Source organism: Natator depressus, chromosome 24 (genome assembly GCF_965152275.1).
Source record: "Natator depressus isolate rNatDep1 chromosome 24, rNatDep2.hap1, whole genome shotgun sequence".
NCBI classification, from domain to species: Eukaryota; Metazoa; Chordata; order Testudines; family Cheloniidae; genus Natator; species Natator depressus.
In genome coordinates this window covers 19,747,909-19,767,995 of record NC_134257.1, presented here as the reverse complement: position 1 = coordinate 19,767,995, position 20,087 = coordinate 19,747,909, and positions in this window count along the sequence as shown.

Here is a 20,087-nt window from a genome sequence, read left to right as displayed (position 1 = left end):
CGTGTAACACTCAATCTGTGCTATTCTGTAGGTGAACACTCCCGAATTCAGAATCTCTCCCTTCTTGAGTTCGCAGGCATTCGGGGTAGCGCAGCCGCTGGCTGCAAAGGGTATCGTGATGTTTTCTGTGCAGAGAAAGAGACGCTGATCAGACACGGGGCATCCCAGCTCTGCTGAGCCAACATAACCACCCCCCCACACAACCCTGCAGCCTGGAACCCACCCACACTGCATCTTTAGCACAGAGTGGCACCCACGATGCCAATGGTAATTAGTAGGCTTCAGAGTCAACACCTTGTTGAGACAGACCGGGCATGTGTCACCCCCTGGGGCCTGTGGGTTTGAGCCTGCCTGGAGACTCCCTGCTGGGTGCGGGGTTCTCTTGGGCCTGGGGGAAAAGGCAAGTTCCCAACTCCCATTAGCTAAGGCCTGGTGAGGTAGGCAGTGGGCCTGTCGGAATTGCTCTGAATGGAGTATCAAGAACTGGTCGCTGTGACGCTGGCAGGCAGGTGCCAGCTCATGTCAGAGCCTCAGGCCACTTTACTTGTGGGTCAGTGTAGGTCAAAGTGATGGTGAGGATAGAACAGCGTGTCCGGCGTTGAAACTTCCTGAAAACGAACGGGGCCTTACTCGCATCGTGTGCGCTTCTCCGCCTCCTGTCTTGATGTCACAGCAAACGCTGACACCACGTCTCCCCTGCATCTAACGGAGAAGGGTTAATTCCAAAGCAAGTGGCCACTGCATGAGAGGATGGGCAGGTAAAGACTCAGAGCGCGTTCCTCGCTCTCCACCACCGAAGGAAGAGCCCACGTGGGTGGGGACCCTGGCGGCTTGTTCTCTGTGAGCGGGAGCTGGAAGTTTGGCTTCAGGAAAAGATCCTGCATCTCTGGCCGGTTTGGCGTCTCCCGGGGCGGAATAGCTGGACGGAAAGACGGCGATTCCCCAGGGGATTCGGGGCAGCCCTGAGGGACACTTGGGAACCTGGCAGGTTGCTGCCGTTGGGGCTTTCAGACGGACTCCCCTGGGCATCTACTGTGCCTGCTATATCCGCGTTGACTAGCTACTAAACCTGGAGGTGGTTTACGGCGGAGTTGGCTGCCAGCGTCGCCTTCGCTGTGAGATGGAAAGTACCAGCGGAGCTGGGATAAGTGACTGGGAGCAACCTGCTGTGGGGTGAGTTTTGGTGGGGGTGACCATTGCTCATAAGTGCCGTTTGTCTGGGTGGCCAGACAGAACTGGAGCATCTCAGGCTGCGACTCCGCGGTGAGACTGGCTCAGCGAGCCAGGAAATCTCGCCTGGTGAAATCGTAGCAGAGAACACGCCATCCGCTCGGGGGTCTGTCCTGTGTGTGTCCGTCCGCCCTGAGATAGGCACTCACGGTCACGAGCCGCTCCAGACAGCGTGACAGCCACCTAGCCGGGTAACTGCCCTGGACAGAAGAAAACCCCAGCAACCGGTCATGGATTTGTAATGCCCGGCGAGGGGAGGGACGGCATCCACGGGACAGCAACCGGGACCCCAGGGCAGGTCACAGCGGGGAGAGCTCAGCTGCCCGGCCCTGGGGAGCAGCTGGCCGCATGCCGCATGGTGGACGTCTCTTGTTCTTTCCTCGGTGGCGGTTGCTACTTCAGGCTCATGGTGGCCAGCGAGAAGCCGGGAAGGCTGGGCTGTGCAGGCCCTGGGGCCCGCCCGCCCCTTCTGCCTGCAGTCCCACCCCTGTTCTGCCCCTTCCCCCGTGGCCCTGCCCCGGTTCCACCCACACTCCTGTCCCAGTCCACCCACCCCCTTGCAGCCCCCCCGCCCACGTCCCCAAGACCAGGAAAGATCTGTCCCACCGCCAGCTGGGGGTGCCCATTTACAGATGAAACCAGCGCCCCGAAGGCTGGTGATTCCTGGGAGCCACCTCACCCCTTTTTCTGGCGTCCCAGGCCAGAAGGGCCCATTCCCAGCATCTAGTCTGACCTGCCGCATAGCCCAGGCTGGAGAAGTCCTCCCTACACGGGGCCCGATCACGTGTGTTTGATGAAAGCATCTTCCAGTATTGCAGCCAGCCTGGCCTGGGGGATGCCGAGGGACGGCGCATCTACTGCATCCCTGGGGAGCTTGTTAACCACCCTCCCCAGCATGTCTACCTAAATATTTATCTGGCGCCCATCACCGTGGCATCTGAACCCCTCGTCATCTTTAATGTATTATCCTCACAGCCACCTTGTGGGATGGGGCAGGGCTGTCACCCCCATTGAACAGATGAGGGAAACTGAGGCACAGATCCTCAGCAGGACCTAACTCTTTGAAGCTCTGGGCCTAAGTGGTGTGTCCCAGGTCACAGAGGGCGGCTGGCAGAGAGGGGCCTGGAGCCCAGGTGTGCTAAGCCCTTGGCGCGCGTGTCCCGCCCCGCCCACAGCCAGCAAACGGTCGGTGCGGAGACCGATGGTGGAAAATCAGCGCCACCCACCTTTGACCAGTGTGTTTGCCTCACAGACACTGAGGCAGGTGCTGTGACCAGCAGGGCAGGGCTGTGGCTGAGCAGGGCAGTGGCCACAGAATTACTCCTGCACTGGTAACAGGAGACAGGATCTGGTGAGGAGGGAAATAAAGCAGGGTTTCCATTTTAATTTCTGGTGCCAGCGTCCCCCCTTTCCCGTCCGGTCCCCGCAGGCCTCAGGCTCGTGGAGGTGACCTTGCCTGGGTTGATCGCACTCCCCCGGTTAAAGCCAGTGCCTGGGATCGGTGCTGGCAGGGGCAGGGTGCACCAGCCGGTGTCTGCAGCAGCTTGGGGCGCAGAGGGATGCGATAAAGTGGGAATTGAGCTCCTATTTCTATGATGCCATGAAGTGCCTCAGTTTCCCTCTGTGCTTTGCAAGGCTGTGCAGGGCATGCCCCTCCATCCATCCCCGACACACCTGTGATGAAGTGGAACTGTTCTTAATGTTTCCTGTGAATAGTGTGGGGGTGCCTCAGTTTCCCCTATGCAGTTCTTAAGTATCTAGGTGGTGTGATAAGGGTGTATGATCCTTGCAGAGCCCGAGAGGGCAGGTGTGTGCAGGGGTCTGGACACAGACAATGGCCGACACCCTGTTTCCTGGCCACTGATGGCCTGGGCCCTTCCCCCCTGCAAGGTGAGAGCTAAAGGGTTGGAGAACAAAGGAATCAGGTGATCTCCTGGCACGGGAAAGCCCAGAGGAGGTGGGGCTGGAGGGAGTTTCAGTCTGGGGCTGGCTGGGGAGTGGAGTGAAGTGCAGACGGGGTTGTCTGGCTCACTGCCCCCCAAAATGGACCTGGCTGAGGGGTCCTGTTCTCTGAACCCCCAAGCTCTGTTTTAGACCATGTTCCTGTTGTCTAATAAACCTCTCTTTTACTGGCTGGCTGAGAGTCCCATCTGACTGTGGAGTTGGGGGGCAGGACCCTCTGGCTTCCCCAGGACCCCGCCTGGGTGGACTCGCTGTGGGAAGCGCAGGGAGGGGCAGAGGAGGCTGAATGCTCCGAGGTCAGACCCAGGAAGGTGGAAGCCGGGTGAGCTTTGTGTCCTGCAGACAGGCTGCTCCCAGAGAGGATACTTCCCCAGAGTTCTGCCTGGCTTCGTAGGGAGCACGTCCAGAGCATCGCCCGGGGACTCCCTGACAACACCCATCCTTCCATCCTCCTACACGTCCACCCGTCCCCCCACACACCCATCCTTCCATTCCCCTACGAGACTGTCTGTCCATCCATCCATCTGCCTTCACACCTGTCCATCCATTCCCCTACACACCTGTCAAGGTTCCTTCCCCACTCTGAACTCTAGTGTACACATGTGGGGAACTGCATGAAAACCTCCAAAGCTTACTTTTAGCAGCTTAGGTGAAAACTTCCCCAAGGTACAAATTAATTTTACCCTTTTCCCTTTGATTTCCACTGCCACCACCAAACTTTATCTGGGTTTACTGGGGAACATAGTTTGGACACGTCTTTCCCCCCAAAATCCTCCCAACCCTTGCACCCCACTTCCTGGGGAAGGTTTGGTAAAAATCCTCACCAATTTGCATAGGTGACCACAGACCCAAACCCTTGGATCTTAGAATGATGAAAAAGCATTCAGTTTTCTTACAAGAAAACTTTTAATAGAAGTAAAGGAATCACCTCTGTAAAATCAGGATGGTAGATACCCTACAGGGTAATTAGATTCAAAACACAGAGAATCCCTCTAGGCAAAACCTTAAGTTAAAAAAAAGACACACAGACAAGAATAGTCATTCTATTCAGCACAGCTCTTTTCTCAGCCATTTAAAGAAATCATAATCTAACACATACCTAGCAAGATTACTTACTAAATTTTCGAGGACTCCATTCCTGTTCTGTCCCCAGCAAAAGCAGCATACAGAGAGACCCAGATCCTTTGTTTTTCTCCCTCCTCCCAGCTTTTGAAAGTATCTTGTCTCCTCATTGGTCATTTTGGTCAGGTGCCAGTGAGGTTACCTTTAGCTTCTTAACCCTTTACAGGTGAGAGAATTTTTCCTCTGGCTGGGAGGGATTTTAAAGGGGTTTACCCTTCCGTTTATATTTATGACAAAGGCCAAGGGCATTTTGGGCTCCATTAGTAGGAGCATTGCCAGCAGATGGAGGGAAGTGATTATTCCCCTCTATTCGGCACTGGTGAGGCCACATCTGGAGTACTGGGTCCAGTTTTGGGCCCTGCACTACAGAAGGGATGTGGACAAATTGGAGAGAGTCCAGCGGAGGGCAAGGAAAATGATGAGGGGGCTGGGGCACGTGACTTAGGAGGGGAGGCGAGGGAACTGGGCTTCTTTCGTCTGGAGAAGAGAAGAGTGAGGGGGGATTTGATAGCAGTCTTCAACTACCTGATGGGGGCTCGAAAGAGGATGGAGCTCGGCTGTTCTCATTGGTGGCAGATGACAGAACGAGGAGCAATGGTCTCAAGTTGCAGTGAGGGAGGTCTAGGCTGGAGATCAGGAAACACTATTTCAATAGGAGGGTGGTGAAGCGCTGCATTGGGTTCTCTAGGGAGGGGGTGGACTCTCCATCCTTTGAGGTGTTTAAGGCCCAGCTTGACACAGCCTTGGCTGGGATGAATTAGTTGGGGTTGGTCCTGCTTTGAGCAAGGGTTTTACTAGATGACCTCCTGAGCTCTCTTCCAACCCTGATCTTCTATGGTTCTCTGATTCTCTGAACCTGCCTACGGTACCCACAGCCAGCTGCTTCATCGCTGCTCTGGTCACTGCAGAAAATGCCCGGCCACCATGTGGGCGCCCCAACCCCTCTGCCTGCTGTCTGCTCTCCTGGTCACAGGGGAGTCCCATCCGCCCCTAGGCACAGGGAGCCAGGCACCAATGAGGGGCAGGAAAGGTTTGGAAATCACAGACAATTCTCAGGAGCCAGGAAAACTGTCCCCCACCCTTGTCATCCTGCTTGGAAATGTTCCCGTGCCCCGTGCGCTGAGATTCCTGCCAGGACTCCTGGGATCATTCCCCGGCTCTGGGAGGGAGTGGGGGGTCTCTTCTGGGGTGTATGTACCCCACGCTGGCCCAGCGACTGCAGGGAGAAAAGGGCCGAGCAGCAGAGAGGGGTTTGCAGATTCCTGGGCACAGGGACTAGTGTGAGGGCCGCGCTGAGCTGGGTGAGCCGGGAGCGCGCTGTGCTTGGCCAGGAGGGGACACTGTTGCGCCATCGCACTGACTCACATGGTCTCATTTCTGGGAGCCAGGACTCCTGGGTTCTATCCCCAAGTCAGGGACGGGGTGGGTCTAGAATAGGCTGGAAGCCAGCACCAATTAGGACTCCTTCGTTAAAAGAACAGGAGTACTTGTGGCATCTCAGAGAGTAACAAATTCTTATAAATTTGTTAGTCTCTAAGGTGCCACAAGTACTCCCATTCTTTCTGGGGATACAGACTAACACGGCTGCTACTCTGAAATCTGACTCCTTGGCTGTATTCATGGCTCTGAGTCTGACACCGCTTCTTTCTGCCTCAGTTTCCCTGTTTATAAGATTGGGGATAATGTTCCCTTCCTCCGACCTGGTATCCTGGCAAATGCAGGAGAAGGCATTTGGAGGTTGAAGTGATGTTTCCAGAGGAAAGCTCTGGAAAAAAACAAAGTGGACCAATTAGTTTTCTTTCTTTCCTCCTTCAATTAAAAACTTATGTTCACTGACGGAATTGAAACTCTCCCAAGCTCTAGACAGGAAAGAGTTAACGATCATGGGATCTCTTCAGCCAGCCCAGAGTTTTTGCATGTATGGTGGAGGTGTGAAGCCATCAGTGGCAAGGTGAACGATCACCAATCAAATTCGGAAGAAGAGAGTTGACAGGACAGGATGGTCCCCGGCTTTGGAGTCGACATTTTTCTGGTGCTAAAATTCTTCATTAGCATCGCCGGGCGTCTTTGCTGGGTCAGTGAGTCCCAGGGCTGTGCTCAGGGTGAATGGTTGTTACTCCGTTAAAACAGCAGATGGGGAAGGGAGAACCATACGACGGCCCATTGGTTTTCATGAAATCGAAACTCCAAACACACTCTTCTACTTTCGCCATGCCTTTGATCTAGGCCAGTGACACTCGACCTTTCCAGACAGCTGTACCCCTTGCGGGAGTCTGATGTGTCTTGGGTACCCCAAGTTTCCCCTCACTTAAATACGACTTGCTCACAAAACCAGCCATAAAAATGCACAATGTCACAGCCACACTGCTGCTGACAAATTGCTTCCTTTCTCATTTCCACCATTACAAAATAACTCGGCTGGAATGCAGTATGTCAAGGTTCCTTCCCCACTGTGAACTCTAGGGCACAGATGTGGGGACCTGCATGAAAACCTCCTAAGCTTACTTTCACCAGCTTAGGTGAAAACTTCCCCAAGGTACAAATTAATTTTATCCTTTGCCCCTGGATTTCCACTGCCACCACCAAACTTTAACTGGTTTACTGGGAAATGTAGTTTGGACATGTCTTTCCCCCCAAAAATCCTCCCAACCCTTGCACCCCACTTCCTGGGGAAGGTTTGGTAAAAATACTCACCAATTGCATAGGTGACCACAGACCCAGACCCTTGGATGTTAGAATGATGAAAAAGCATTCAGTTTTCTTACAAGAAGACCTTTAATAAAAGTAAAGGAATCACCTCTGTAAAATCAGGATGGTAGATACCTTACAGGGTAATTAGAATCATAGAATATCAGGGTTGGAAGGGACCTCAGGAGGTCATCTAGTCCAACCCTCTGCTCAAAGCAGGACCAATCCCCAATTAAATCATCCCAGCCAGGGCTTTGTCAAGCCTGACCTTAAAAACTTCTAAGGAAGGAGATTCTACCACCTCCCTAGGTAACACAGTCCAGTGTTTCACCACCCTCCTAGTGAAAAAGTTTTTCCTAATATCCAACCTAAACCTCCCCCACTCAACTTGAGACCATTACTCCTTGTCCTGTCCTCTTCTACCACTGACAATAGTCTAGAACCATCCTCTCTGGAACCACCTCTCAGGTAGTTGAAAGTAGCTATCAAATCCCCCCTCATTCTTCTCTTCTGCAGACTAAACAATCCCAGCTCCCTCAGCCTCTCCTCATAAGTCATGTGTTCCAGACCCCTAATCATTTTTGTTGCCCTTCGCTGGACTCTCTCCAATTTATCCACATCCTTCTTGTAGTGTGGGGCCCAAAACTGGACACAGTACTCCAGATGAGGCCTCACCAATGTCGAATAGAGGGGTACAATCACGTCCCTCGATCTGCTCGCTATGCCCCTACTTATACATCCCAAAATGCCTTTGGCCTTCTTGGCAACAAGGGCACACTGCTGACTCATATCCAGCTTCTCGTCCACTGTCACCCCTAGGTCCTTTTCCGCAGAACTGCTGCCTAGCCATTCGGTCCCTAGTCTGTAGCGGTGCATTGGGTTCTTCCGTCCTAAGTGCAGGATCCTGCACTTATCCTTATTGAACCTCATCAGATTTCTTTTGGTCCAATCCTCCAATTTGTCTAGGTCCCTCTGTATCCTATCCCTGCCCTCCAGCATATCTACCACTCCTCCTAGTTTAGTATCATCCGCAAATTTGCTGAAGGTGCGATCCACACCATCCTCCAGATCATTTATGAAGATATTGAACAAAACCAGCCCCAGGACTGACCCTTGTGGCACTCCACTTGACACCGGCTGTCAACTAGACGTGGAGCCATTGATCACTACCCGTTGAGCCCGACAATCTAGCCAACTTTCTACCCACCTTATAGTGCATTCATCCAGCCCATACTTCTTTAACTTGCTGACAAGAATACTGTGGGAGACCGTGTCAAAAGCTTTGCTAAAGTCAAGAAACAATACATCCACTGCTTTCCCTTCATCCACAGAACCAGTAATCTCATCATAGAAGGCGATTAGATTAGTCAGGGATGACCTTCCCTTGGTGAATCCATGCTGACTGTTCCTGATCACTTTCCTCTCATGTTTCAGGATTGATTCTTTGAGGACTTGCTCCATGATTTTTCCGGGGACTGAGGTGAGGCTGACTGGCCTGTAGTTCCCAGGATCCTCCTTCTTCCCTTTTTTAAAGATTGGCACTACATTAGCCTTTTTCCAGTCATCCGGGACTTCCCCCGTTCGCCACGAGTTTTCAAAGATAATGGTCAATGGCTCTGCAATCATAGCCGCCAATTCCTTTAGCACTCTCGGATGCAACTCATCCGGCCCCATGGACTTGTGCACGTCCAGCTTTTCTAACTAGCCCCTAACCACCTCTTGCTCCACAGAGGGCTGGCCATCTACTCCCCATGCTGTGATACCCAGCGCAGCAGTCTGGGAGCTGACCTTCTTCGTGAAGACAGAGGCAAAAAAAGCATTGAGTACATTAGCTTTTTCCACATCCTCTGTCACTAGGTTGCCTCCCTCATTCAGTAAGGGGCCCACACTTTCCTTGGCTTTCTTCTTGTTGCCAACATACCTGAAGAAACCCTTCTTGTTACTCTTGACATCTCTTGCTAGCTGCAGCTCCAGGTGCGATTTGGCCCTCCTGATTTCATTCCTACATGCCCGAGCAATATTTTTATACTCATCCCTGGTCATATGTCCAAACTTCGACTTCTTGTAAGCTTCTTTTTAATGTTTAAGATCCGCTAGGATTTCACCGTTAAGCCAAGCTGGTCACCTGCTATATTTACTATTCTTTTGACTCATCGGGATGGTTTGTCCCTCTAACCTCAACAGGGATTCCTTGAAATACAGCCAGCTCTCCTGGACTCCTTTCCCCTTCATGTTAGTCCCCCAGGGGATCCTTACCCATTCGTTCCCTGAGGGAGTCGAAGTCTGCTTTCCTGAAGTCCAGGGTCCGTATCCTGCTGCTTACCTTTCTTCCCTGCGTCAGGATCCTGAACTCAACCAACTCATGGTCACTGCCCCCCAGATTCCCATCGACTTTTGCTTCCCCCACTAATTCTTCCCGGTTTGTGAGCAGCAGGTCAAGAAAAGCTCCCCCCCAGTTGGCTCCTCTAGCACTTGCACCAGGAAATTGTCCCCTACGCTTTCCAAAAACTTCCTCGATTGTCTATGCACCGCTGTATTGCTCTCCCAGCAGATATCAGGAAAATTAAAGTCACCCATGAGAACCAGGGTGTGCGATCTAGTAGCTTCTGCGAGTTGCCGGAAGAAAGCCTCATCCACCTCATCCCCCTGGTCCGGTGGTCTATAGGAGACTCCCACCACTACATCACTCTTGTTGCTCACACTTCTAAACTTAATCCAGAGACACTCAGGTTGTTCTGCAGTTTCGTACCGGAGCTCTGAGCATTCATACTGCTCCCTTACATACAGTGCTACTCCCCCACCTTTTCTGCCCTGCCTGTCTTTCAAAACATTAGATTCAAAACATAGAGAATCCCTCTAGGCAAAACCTTAAGTTACAAAAAAGACACACAGACAGGAATAGTCATTCTATTCAGCACAGTTCTTTTCTCAGCCATTTAAAGAAATCATAATCTAACACATACTTAGCTATATTACTTACTAAAAGTTCGAGGACTCCATTCCTGTTCTGTCCCCGGCAAAAGCAGCATACAGACAGAGCCAGACCCTTTGTTTTTCTCCCTCCTCCCAACTTTTGAAAGTATCTTGTCTCCTCATTGGTCATTTTGGTCAGGTGCCAGGGAGGTTACTTTTAGCTTCTTAACCCTTTACAGGTGAGAGGATTGTTCCTCTGGCCAGGAGGGATTTTAAAGGGGTTTACCCTTCCCTTTATATTTATGACACGCCCCCCAAATCTCAGCTAGGGTGAAACGCTCCCTGGAATTTCTTCCTGGAGCTCTAGGAAAAACAGAGTTAATAAGACACATGCACCTCTAAATATACTACCAAGTACATAAAGACTAACAATATTTTCCACATCTCAAGGATGATTTTAACCAGTTGATTCTGGGAAACTTTCACGGGAGAGTGCATCAGCCACTTTGTTAGAAGATCCTGAGATGTGTTGGATGTCGAAATCAAAATCTTGGAGAGATAAACTCCACCAAATAAGTGTTTTGTTATTTCCCGTGGCGATATGAAGCCACTGTAGTGCAGCATGGTCGGTTTGCAGGTGCAAATGTGTCCCCAAACGTATGGGCGTAGCTTTTCCAGGGCGTAGACAATGACGTAACATTCTTTTTCACTGACTGACCAGTTGCTTTCCCTCTCAGACAGTTTTTTGCTGAGAAACACTACAGGGTGGAATTCTTGATCAGGTCCTTTCTGCATTAAAACTGCTCCCACACCACGCTCGGACGCATCTCTGGTTACTAGGAAGGGTTTTTCAAAGTCTGGGGCCCTTAGTACAGGGTCAGACATGAGTGTCGCTTTAAGCTGGTTAAGGCCTTCTGACACTTTTCGGTCCACTGAACGGCATTTGGCTGTTTCTTTTTGGTTAGGTCTGTCAGTGGGGCGGCGATTTGGCTGTATTGTGGTACAAATTGTCTGTAATAACCGGCCAAGCCTAAGAAGTATTGAACCTGTTTCTTTGACTTTGGGACAGGCCACTTTTGGATGGCATCCACTTTGGCCTGTAGGGGGCTGATAGTTCCTTGACCCACCTGGTGTCCAAGGACAAGGACTTTTTGTAGATGTTCCAGGTGTTCTGCCCAGGAATCCAAAAATATGGCCACATCGTCAAGGTAGGCGACTGCATATTCTCCTAATCCCACTAGGAGACCATCTACAAGTCTTTGGAAGGTGGCGGGTACATTCCGCAGCCCGAAAGGGAGGATATTAAATTCATACAGCCCGAGATGTGTGGTGAAGGCTGACCTTTCCTTGACGGATTCATCTAGCGGTACCTGCCAGTACCCCTTGGTTAAGTCCAAGGTTGAGATGAACTGGGCCCACCCCAGTTTCTCTAATAGTTCATCTGTGCGTGGCATTGGATAGTTGTCTGGGCGAGTTACAGCATTTAGCTTACGGTAGTCCACGCAAAAACATATATCCCCATCTGGTTTGGGAACTAGAACCACTGGAGATGCCCATGCACTTCCAGAGGGGCGGATTACACCCATCTGTAACATATCCTGGATCTCCCGTTCTATAGCAGTTTTAGCTTGAGGAGACACCCGGTAAGGTTGGACTTGAATTGGGTGAGCATTACCTGTGTCAGTGGAGGGGTATGCCCGTTCAGTCAGTCCTGGGGTGGCTGAGAACATCGGTGCGTAGCTACGTTAGGGGGCTTATTCCTTCACCCACTTACTTCCTTGGTTCTTCTCGCATGAACAGAGAGCAACAATACCCAAAGTCCAAAGGTGCAAACAATTCGATGTTTATTGGGGTGAACTTCCAGCAAGCATGATTCCAGTTTCCTTCCTTAGTATCCTCCTTCCCAGCTCTGACATCACAGAGCCTTACACCTGTGTCCCTGTTCCCATTCCTGCCCTTAGCCAAACATTATTCCAATTTCCTTACTCCCATTCCCTGTTCCCATTTCCCCCTTTAGCAAAACATGGTTCCAATTTCCTTACCCCCATTCCCTGTTCCCATCTCCCCCACAAACACCCACCCATGCCCCCTCACTTCCTCATTGACTACAGATTATATAGTAAAACTTCAGTTCTGCTTAGCTATACCTTAACCAATCATTTTCCTGAAATTTAACTAACCAATCCTAACATATTGTAACATGATTATGTAACCAATTATATCCCACCACCTTAATTAGTTTACACCCAGCAAAATTAATTATACAGCAGACAGGAACAACCACAGAACCAGACAGAGATTATACAGACAAACAATAGCAAAGTGGGAACTATAATGACAAAACAATACAGAAGTGAGGATTTCACATCCCAGTATTGATAAGTGAGTTCTTGCCAGACAGGATGCTGTTTCCTTTTACATTTTCTAGGCACTTCCCTTTCTCTGGAGGTGATAGGCATTATCAGGACAGGATTGTATTCCTAACAGCCCAATAGCACCTTCTTTCAATGTGACTAGTTTGGAATGTGAGGATGTGACCGGTCACTTCCCAGCTTATGGCTGCCTCTGCTGCTTAGCCAAAGGCCTTAGCCTAAGAACAGGGCCTCAAACTGTCACAGTAAGAGAAGCCCTTACACCAGCAGACAGTGATTTTGATTCTTTCTTTTATACTTCTAGAACTAGCCAAGTGATAAGAATACCCCTAAATTCTTAAAGTACAGGCCTTTGCAGACAGGCCTGAATATCTATGTCCTAACAAGCTAGTGCACAGCTCCTGGATCTGCTGTCGCTGCATACGCCCAAGGGTCATGGAGAGGTTCACCTCTTCCACGCCACCAGCACTTTTCCCTTCGTAGTAGACACCTTCAGGCCACTCAGCGTTGTCTCCTCCCTGGGCTGTAAAGTGACAAACCTTTAATTCTCTGGAATAAAAGGGCTTTAGAGAATTAATATGGTACACCTTAGGCTTTTGGTTGGAGGTGGGGAATGCTATGAGATAATTAACAGCTCCCAGGCGCTCCTGGACCGTGAATGGTCCTTCCCATGATGCTTCCATTTTATGGGCCTGGAGCGCCTTAAGACCATGACCTGGTCCCCTACTTTGAAGGAACGCTCTCTGGCATGTTTATCATAGCAGGCTTTTTGCTCTTTTTGAGCATCCTGTAAGTTTTCTTTAGCAAGGGCTAAAGAGGTTCGGAGGGTGTTTTGTAGGTTGGTTACAAAGTCCAGAATGTTAGTTCCTGGAGAAGGTGTAAATCCCTCCCATTGCTGCTTCACCAACTGTAATGGCCCCTTAACCTCGCGGCCATATACAAGTTCAAATGGGGAAAACCCTAAACTGGGATGTGTACAGCTCTGTAGGCAAACAGCAACTGCTGCAACACTAGGTCCCAAGCATTGGAGTCCTCATTTACGAATTTACTTACCATGGCCCCCAAAGTTCCATTGAACTTCTCCACCATGCCGTTTGTTTGATGGTGGTAAGGAGTGGCAACCAAGTGATTTACCCCATGAGCTTCCCAGAGGTTTTCATAGTTCCTGCCAGGAAATTAGTCCCTGCACCTGTGAGGATGTCGGAGGGCCAACCTACCCTGGCAAAAATGTCTGCTAGTGCCTGGCACACACTTTTAGCCCTGGGGTTGCTTAGAGCTACTGCTTCCAGCCATCGGGTGGCAAAATCCATGAAAGTCAGTCTGTACTGCTTTCCTCTGGGTGTCTTTTCTGGAAAAGGACCCAGTATATCCACAGCTACTCACTGAAATGGAACTTCAATGATGGGGAGTGGTTGGAGAGGGGCTTTGACCTGGTCTTGGGGTTTTCCCACTCTTTGGCATACTTCACAAGACCGGACATAGGTAGAAACATCCTTGCCCATTCCCTCCCAGTGGAATGGCCCACCAAAACGGTCTTTGGTCCTGTTCACCCTAGCATGGCCACTAGAGTGATCGTGGGCTAAGCTCAAGAGCTTGGCCCGGTATTTAGTTGGAACTACCAACTGTCTCTGAGGACGCCAGTCTTCCTGGTGTCCACCAGAAAGAGTTTCCTTGTATAAAAGTCCTCTTTCTACAACAAACCTGGATCGATTAGAAGAGCTGAGAGGTGGTGGTTTGCTCCGTGCTGCCGTCCAAGCTCTCTGGAGGCTTTCATCCACTTCCTTTTCGGTCTGGAACGGTTCCCTTGATGCTGGAGACATCGGTTCTGCATTGGATTGTGGACATATGCTTGGTCCCTCTGGAAGCGATGTGGGGGATGGGGCTGTTTCCATTGACTGTGAACCGCTCTCCGCTGGGACACTATGTTGGGGTTCAGGCTCTGGCTGAGCCTCTTCTGTAGGGTTAAGGGCTGCTGCCAGTTCAGGTTCGGTGGGGCCCTCTGGTGTTGGGGTTGCAAGTACTGGATTCAGTGCTGGCAATGGGTCTGGTGCTGGTTTTCCTCTGGTTCCGGTTCTGGGACAGGATCCACTACTGTTGTTGCAGACATCGGCCTGGGGTCCAGGTCCATCACCTCCGATAGAAGTTTCCTGAACAGAGCTAGGCCTCACGGCTTGTTTAACCTGGCTGCGGGTGACCATTCCCACCCTCTTGGCCCGCTTCACATGATTGGCCAAGTCTTCCCCCAACAGCATGGGGATGGGATAATCATCATAGACTGCAAAAGTCCACGTTCCTGACCAGCCCTGGTACTGGACAGGCAACTTGGCTGGAGGCAAATTGAAAGAGTGGGACTTGAAGGGTTGAATCGTCACTTGGATCTCTGGGTTGATTAAATTGGGATCCACTAAGGAAGCATGGATAGCTGACACTTGTGCTCCGGTGTCCCTCCACCCGGTGACCTTCTTCCCGCCCACACTCACAGTTTCCCTCCGCTCCGAGGGTATCTGGGAGGTATCTGGGCCTGTGGATCTTTGGTGTGATTCCGGTGCAATGAACTGTAATCTGTCGGGGTTCTTGGGGCAGTTGGCCTTTACATGCCCCAGCTTGTTACACTTAAAACATCGTCCAGCTGACGGGTCACTGGGGCGAGGCGGGTTGCTGGACAACGGGGTGGTGGGACGATAAGGTGTCTGGAGGGTTCTTTGGGAGGTAGGTGGGGCCTTGGGTGGCCCCCGGTAATAGGGTGTGGTCTGGGGTTGTCCCTTCTGGTCTCCACTCCAACTGCGACCAGTTTTCTTCTTCTCTGCCACCTCCACCCATCTGGCTCCAATCTCTCCTGCCTCGATTACAGGTTTGGGCTTCCCATCTAGGATGTATCTTTCTATTTCCTCAGGAACACCCTCTAAGAATTGTTCCATTTGCAGCAGGAAGGGCAAATTTACTGGAGATTCAACACTTGCTCCTGATATCCAGGCATCCCAATATTTCACAATGTGGTAGGCATGTCGGGTAAATGACACCTCTGGTTTCCACCTTAGGGCTCTGAACCTCCGACGAGTATGCTCGGGTGTTATCCCCATTCTGACTCTCACCTTGGATTTAAACAGTTCATACTTATTCATGTGTTCTTTAGGCATTTCAGCCGCCACCTCAGCTAAGGGTCCACTGAGCTGCGACCTGAGCTCTACCATGTATTGGTCGGTAGAGATGCTGTACCCAAGGCAGGCCCTTTTGAAGTTTTCTAAGAAGGCCTCGGTATCATCGCCTGCCTTGTAGGTGGGGAACTTTCTGGGATGGGAAGTGGTACCTGGAGAAGGATTGCTAGGGTTTGTTGGTATATTCTGCTGAGCCTTTACCTTCTCCATCCCCAGTTCATGCTTCCTCTCTTTTTCCTTCTCCTCCTCCACATGCTTCCTTGCCTTCATTTCCCTCCTGTGGGCAGCCTCCTGTACCTCCTTCTCCAGCCGCATGAGTTCTATCTGTCTTTCATGCTCCTTTTGTTTTTCCTCAGCCTGAAATCTGGCTAATTCCAGCTTTTGTTGAGCCGTGGATTCTGTCATCCTAACCTCTTTGTTTTTAGCTAACTTTACACCTGAGGTTTGGAAATAAACAAACAAAACTTGGCTGTAAAATTTTGTTGTGCTGGAATAGGATACCTATTCTCTGATAGTGATTGTCAGCCTACAGAAAAAGACAATTCCCTTTGTCTCTGCTCTGGCCCCAAATCAAAGCAAAACACCTCCAACTACTTGGAAACCTGCTTACCAGCAGCCCCAAAGGAAAAAAAAATCCTTTTCAAATCTGTGCTCCTTGTAAAAAAAAAACCAAAATAAAAAAAAAACCCAAACCCCTGCCACTTTTATCTCCAGGCAAATGGGTAGAACACCCCACCCCCCCCACCCGCATTTAGTTTTAGGGGGGAAAAAGCCTCAGGTTTTGGAAGACTGTGAATTTCCCTGCAGGAGATTAACTACTCTGCCTCCAGGCAAAGAAAACCTGCAATTCACAAAGATAATCCCCTTTTGTCTCTGCTCTGGCCCCCAAAGGATAGAAAAAGCTAGCTGCTTTCAGTTGGACCTCCTTTCCAGCAGCCCCAAAGGAAAAAAAATCCTTTTTAAAAACTGTTTTTCTGGTTCAAAAAAATTTCAAATTGATCTCAAAATCATTTCAGGTTAATCCCACCACTTTGCCGCCATGTCAAGGTTCCTTCCCCACTCTGAACTCTAGGGTACAGATGTGGGGACCTGCATGAAAACCTCCAAAGCTTACTTTTACCAGCTTAGGTGAAAACGTCCACAAGGTACAAATTAATTTTACCCTTTGACCTTGGATTTCCACTGCCACAACCAAAATTTATCTGCGTTTACTGGGAAAGATAGTTTGGACACGTCTTTCCCCCCAAAATCCTCCCAACCCTTGCACCCCACTTCCTGGGGAAGGTTTGGTAAAAATCCTCACCAATTTGCATAGGTGACCACAGACCCAAACCCTTGGATCTTAGAACAATGAAAAAGCAGTGAGTTTCCTTACAAGACGACTTTTAATAGAAGTAGAAAAGAATCCCCTCTGTAAAATCAGGATGGTAGATACCTTACAGGGGAATTAGATTGAAAACAGAGAGAATCCCTCTAGGCAAAACCTTAAGTTACAAAAAGACACACAGACAGGAATATCCATTCTATTCAGCACAGCTCTTTTCTCAGCCATTTAAAGAAATCATAATCTTACACATACCTAGCTAGATTACTTACTAAATTCTAAGAGTCCATTCCTGTTCTGTCCCCGGCAAAAGCATCACACAGAGAGACACAGACCCTTTGTTTTTGTCCCTCCTCCCAGCTTTTGAAAGTATCTTATCTCCTCATTGGTCATTTTGGTCAGGTGCCAGCGAGGTTACCTTTAGCTTCTTAAACCTTTACAGGTGAGAGGATTTTTCCTCTCGACAGGAGGGATTGTAAAGGAGTTCACCCTTCCCTTTCTATTTATGACAACAGGTGAAAGTGTTTTGCCACTGGCCACGAGAGATTTTATAGCACCGGGGACAGAAAGGTGCTTCCCCTTCCCTTTATGTTTATGACAGGACCTTTCTTATGTTATTACAAAAATACATAAGTGTCACGGCCACATTGTGACTGACAAATGGCTTCCTTTCTCATTTCCACTGTGTAATTATAAAATAACTCCACTGGGCTATAAATATTGTTCTTACAGTTCAGTGGATAGTACATAGAGCTGCACAAACAAGTCATTGTATCAGGAAATTTTAGCTCGTACTGACTTCACTAGTGCTTTTTATCTGTCCTGTTGTAAAACCAGGCAAACATCAAGATGAGCTGATGTACCCCCCTGGAAGACCTGTGCGTACCCCTGGGGTACACGGACCCCTGGCTGAGAACCACTTATCTCCACTAATGCACAAGGGAATTGGCCTCAAGACACATTGGCATCACCTGATCAGCTAGTGTCACATACAGGGCTGTGAAATCTCCCATCTCTGCGCCCACCAGGATGTCATGGGGCAGCCCCAGCTGATCCCCCAGGGGGCAGGTATTTGCCAACCTTTCTGCAGAGAAGGACCTGCAGATTACAGGGGATGAGAAGCTGGCTATGAGTCAGCAGGGTAGCCCTGTTGCCAAGAAGGCCAACGGCATTTTGCGCTGCATTAGTAGGAGCGTTGCCAGCAGATGGAGGGAAGTGATTATTCCCCTCTATTCGGCACTGGTGAGGCCACATCTGGAGTACTGGGTCCAGTTTTAGGCCCCCCACTACAGAAGGGATGTGGACAAATTGGACACAGTCCAGCGGAGGGCAACGAAAATGCTGAGGGGCCTGGAGCACGTGACTTCGGAGGGGAGGCTGAGGGAACTGGGCTTCTTTCGTCCTCATTAGCATCCCTCCGGCGTCTCTGCTGGGTCAGTGAGTCCCAGGGCTGTGCTCAGGGTGAATGGTTGTTACTCCGTTAAAACAGCAGACGGGGAAGGGAAAACCATACCACGACCCATTGGTTTTCATGAAATCGAAACTCCAAACACACTGTTCTACCTTCGCCATGCCTTTGATCTAGGCCAGGGGCTCTCGACCTTTCCAGACAGCTGTACCCCTTGCGGGAGTCTGATGTGTCTTGGGTACCCCAAGTTTCCCCTCATTTAAAAACTACTTGCTTACAAAACCAGACATGGGGTCTAAATTACCTGTTCCCACTCAAGAAAGAGGTCTTGGAGTCACTGTGGATAGGTCTCTGAACACATCCACTGAATGCGCAGTGGCTGTCAAAAAAGACAACAGAATCCATGGTACCCCCATTCTTGAATTACCTTGGATTATTGCGTTACCTAGGGAGGTGGTGGAATCTCCTTCCTTAGAAGTTTTTAAGGTCAGGCTTGACAAAGCCCTGGCTGGGATGATTTAATTGGGGATTGGTCCTTCTTTGAGCAGGGGGTTGGACTAGATGACCTCCTGAGGTCCCTTCCAACCCTGATATTCTATGATTCTATGAATGCTGTGTGCAGATGTGGTCACCCTAGCTCATAAAAGAGATATTGGAATTGGACAAGATTCAGAAAAGGGACATAAAATTATTAGGGGGATGGAATGGCTTCCGTGAGGAGAGATTCCTAAGAGTGGGACTTTTCAGCTTGGAAAAGAGACGGCCAAGGGGGGATAGGAGAGAGGTCTAGAAAATCATGAGTGGTGTGGAGAAAGTAGATAAGGAAGTGTTATTTACTCCTTCTCATAACACAAGAACTAGGGGCCACCAAATGAAATTAAGAGGCAGTAGGTTTAAAAAAAAACAAAGGGAAGTATTTTTTCACATAATGCACCATCAACCTGTGGAACTCCTTGCCAGAGGATGTTGCGAAGGCCAAAAGTAAACTGGGTTCAAAAAGAACTAGATAAATTCATGGAGGATAGGGCCATCAATAGCTGTTAGCCAGGATGGGCAGGGATGGTGTCCTTAGCTTCTGTTTGCCAGAAGCTGAGAATGGACGACAGGGGATGGATCACTTGATGTTTGATTACCTGTTCTGTTCATTCCCTCTGGGCAGCTGGCATTGGCCACTGTTGGAAGACAGGCTACTGGGTTAGATGGACCTTTGGTCTGACCCAGTATGGCCCTGTCAGGGTTCCTTACCCACTCTGAACTCTAGGGTACAGATATGGGGACCCGCATGGAAGACCACCTATGCTTATTCTTACCAGCTTAGGTTAAAAACTTCCCCAAGGTACAAAGTTTGCCTTGTCCTTGAACAGTACGCTACCACCACCAAGAGTCTTACACAAAGACCAGGGAAAGAGCCCACTTGGAGACGTCTTCCCCCAAAATATCACCCCAAGTCCTACACCCCCTTTCCTGGGGAAGGCTTGATAAGAATCCTCCCCAATTTGTACAAGTGAACACAGACCCACACCCTTGATTCTTCAGAACAATGAAAAAGGAAACAGGTTCTTAAAAGAAGAATTTGAATGAAAGAAAAGGTGAAAGAATCACCCCTGTAAAATCAGGATGGTAAATACCTTCCAGGGTAATCAAATTCAAAACATAGAGAATCCTCTAGGCAAAACCTTACGTTACAAAAAGACACCAAAACAGGAATATTCATTCCCTCCAGCACAGCTTATTTTACCAGCCATTAAACAAAAGGAAATCTAACGCATTTCTAGCTAGATTACTTACCAACTAACAGAAGTTCTGAGACTCCATTCCTGAGCTGTTCCCAGCACAAGATCCCACAGACAGGCAGACCCTTTGTTTCCCCCCCTCCCAACTTGAAAGTATCTTGTCTCCTCATTGGTTATTTT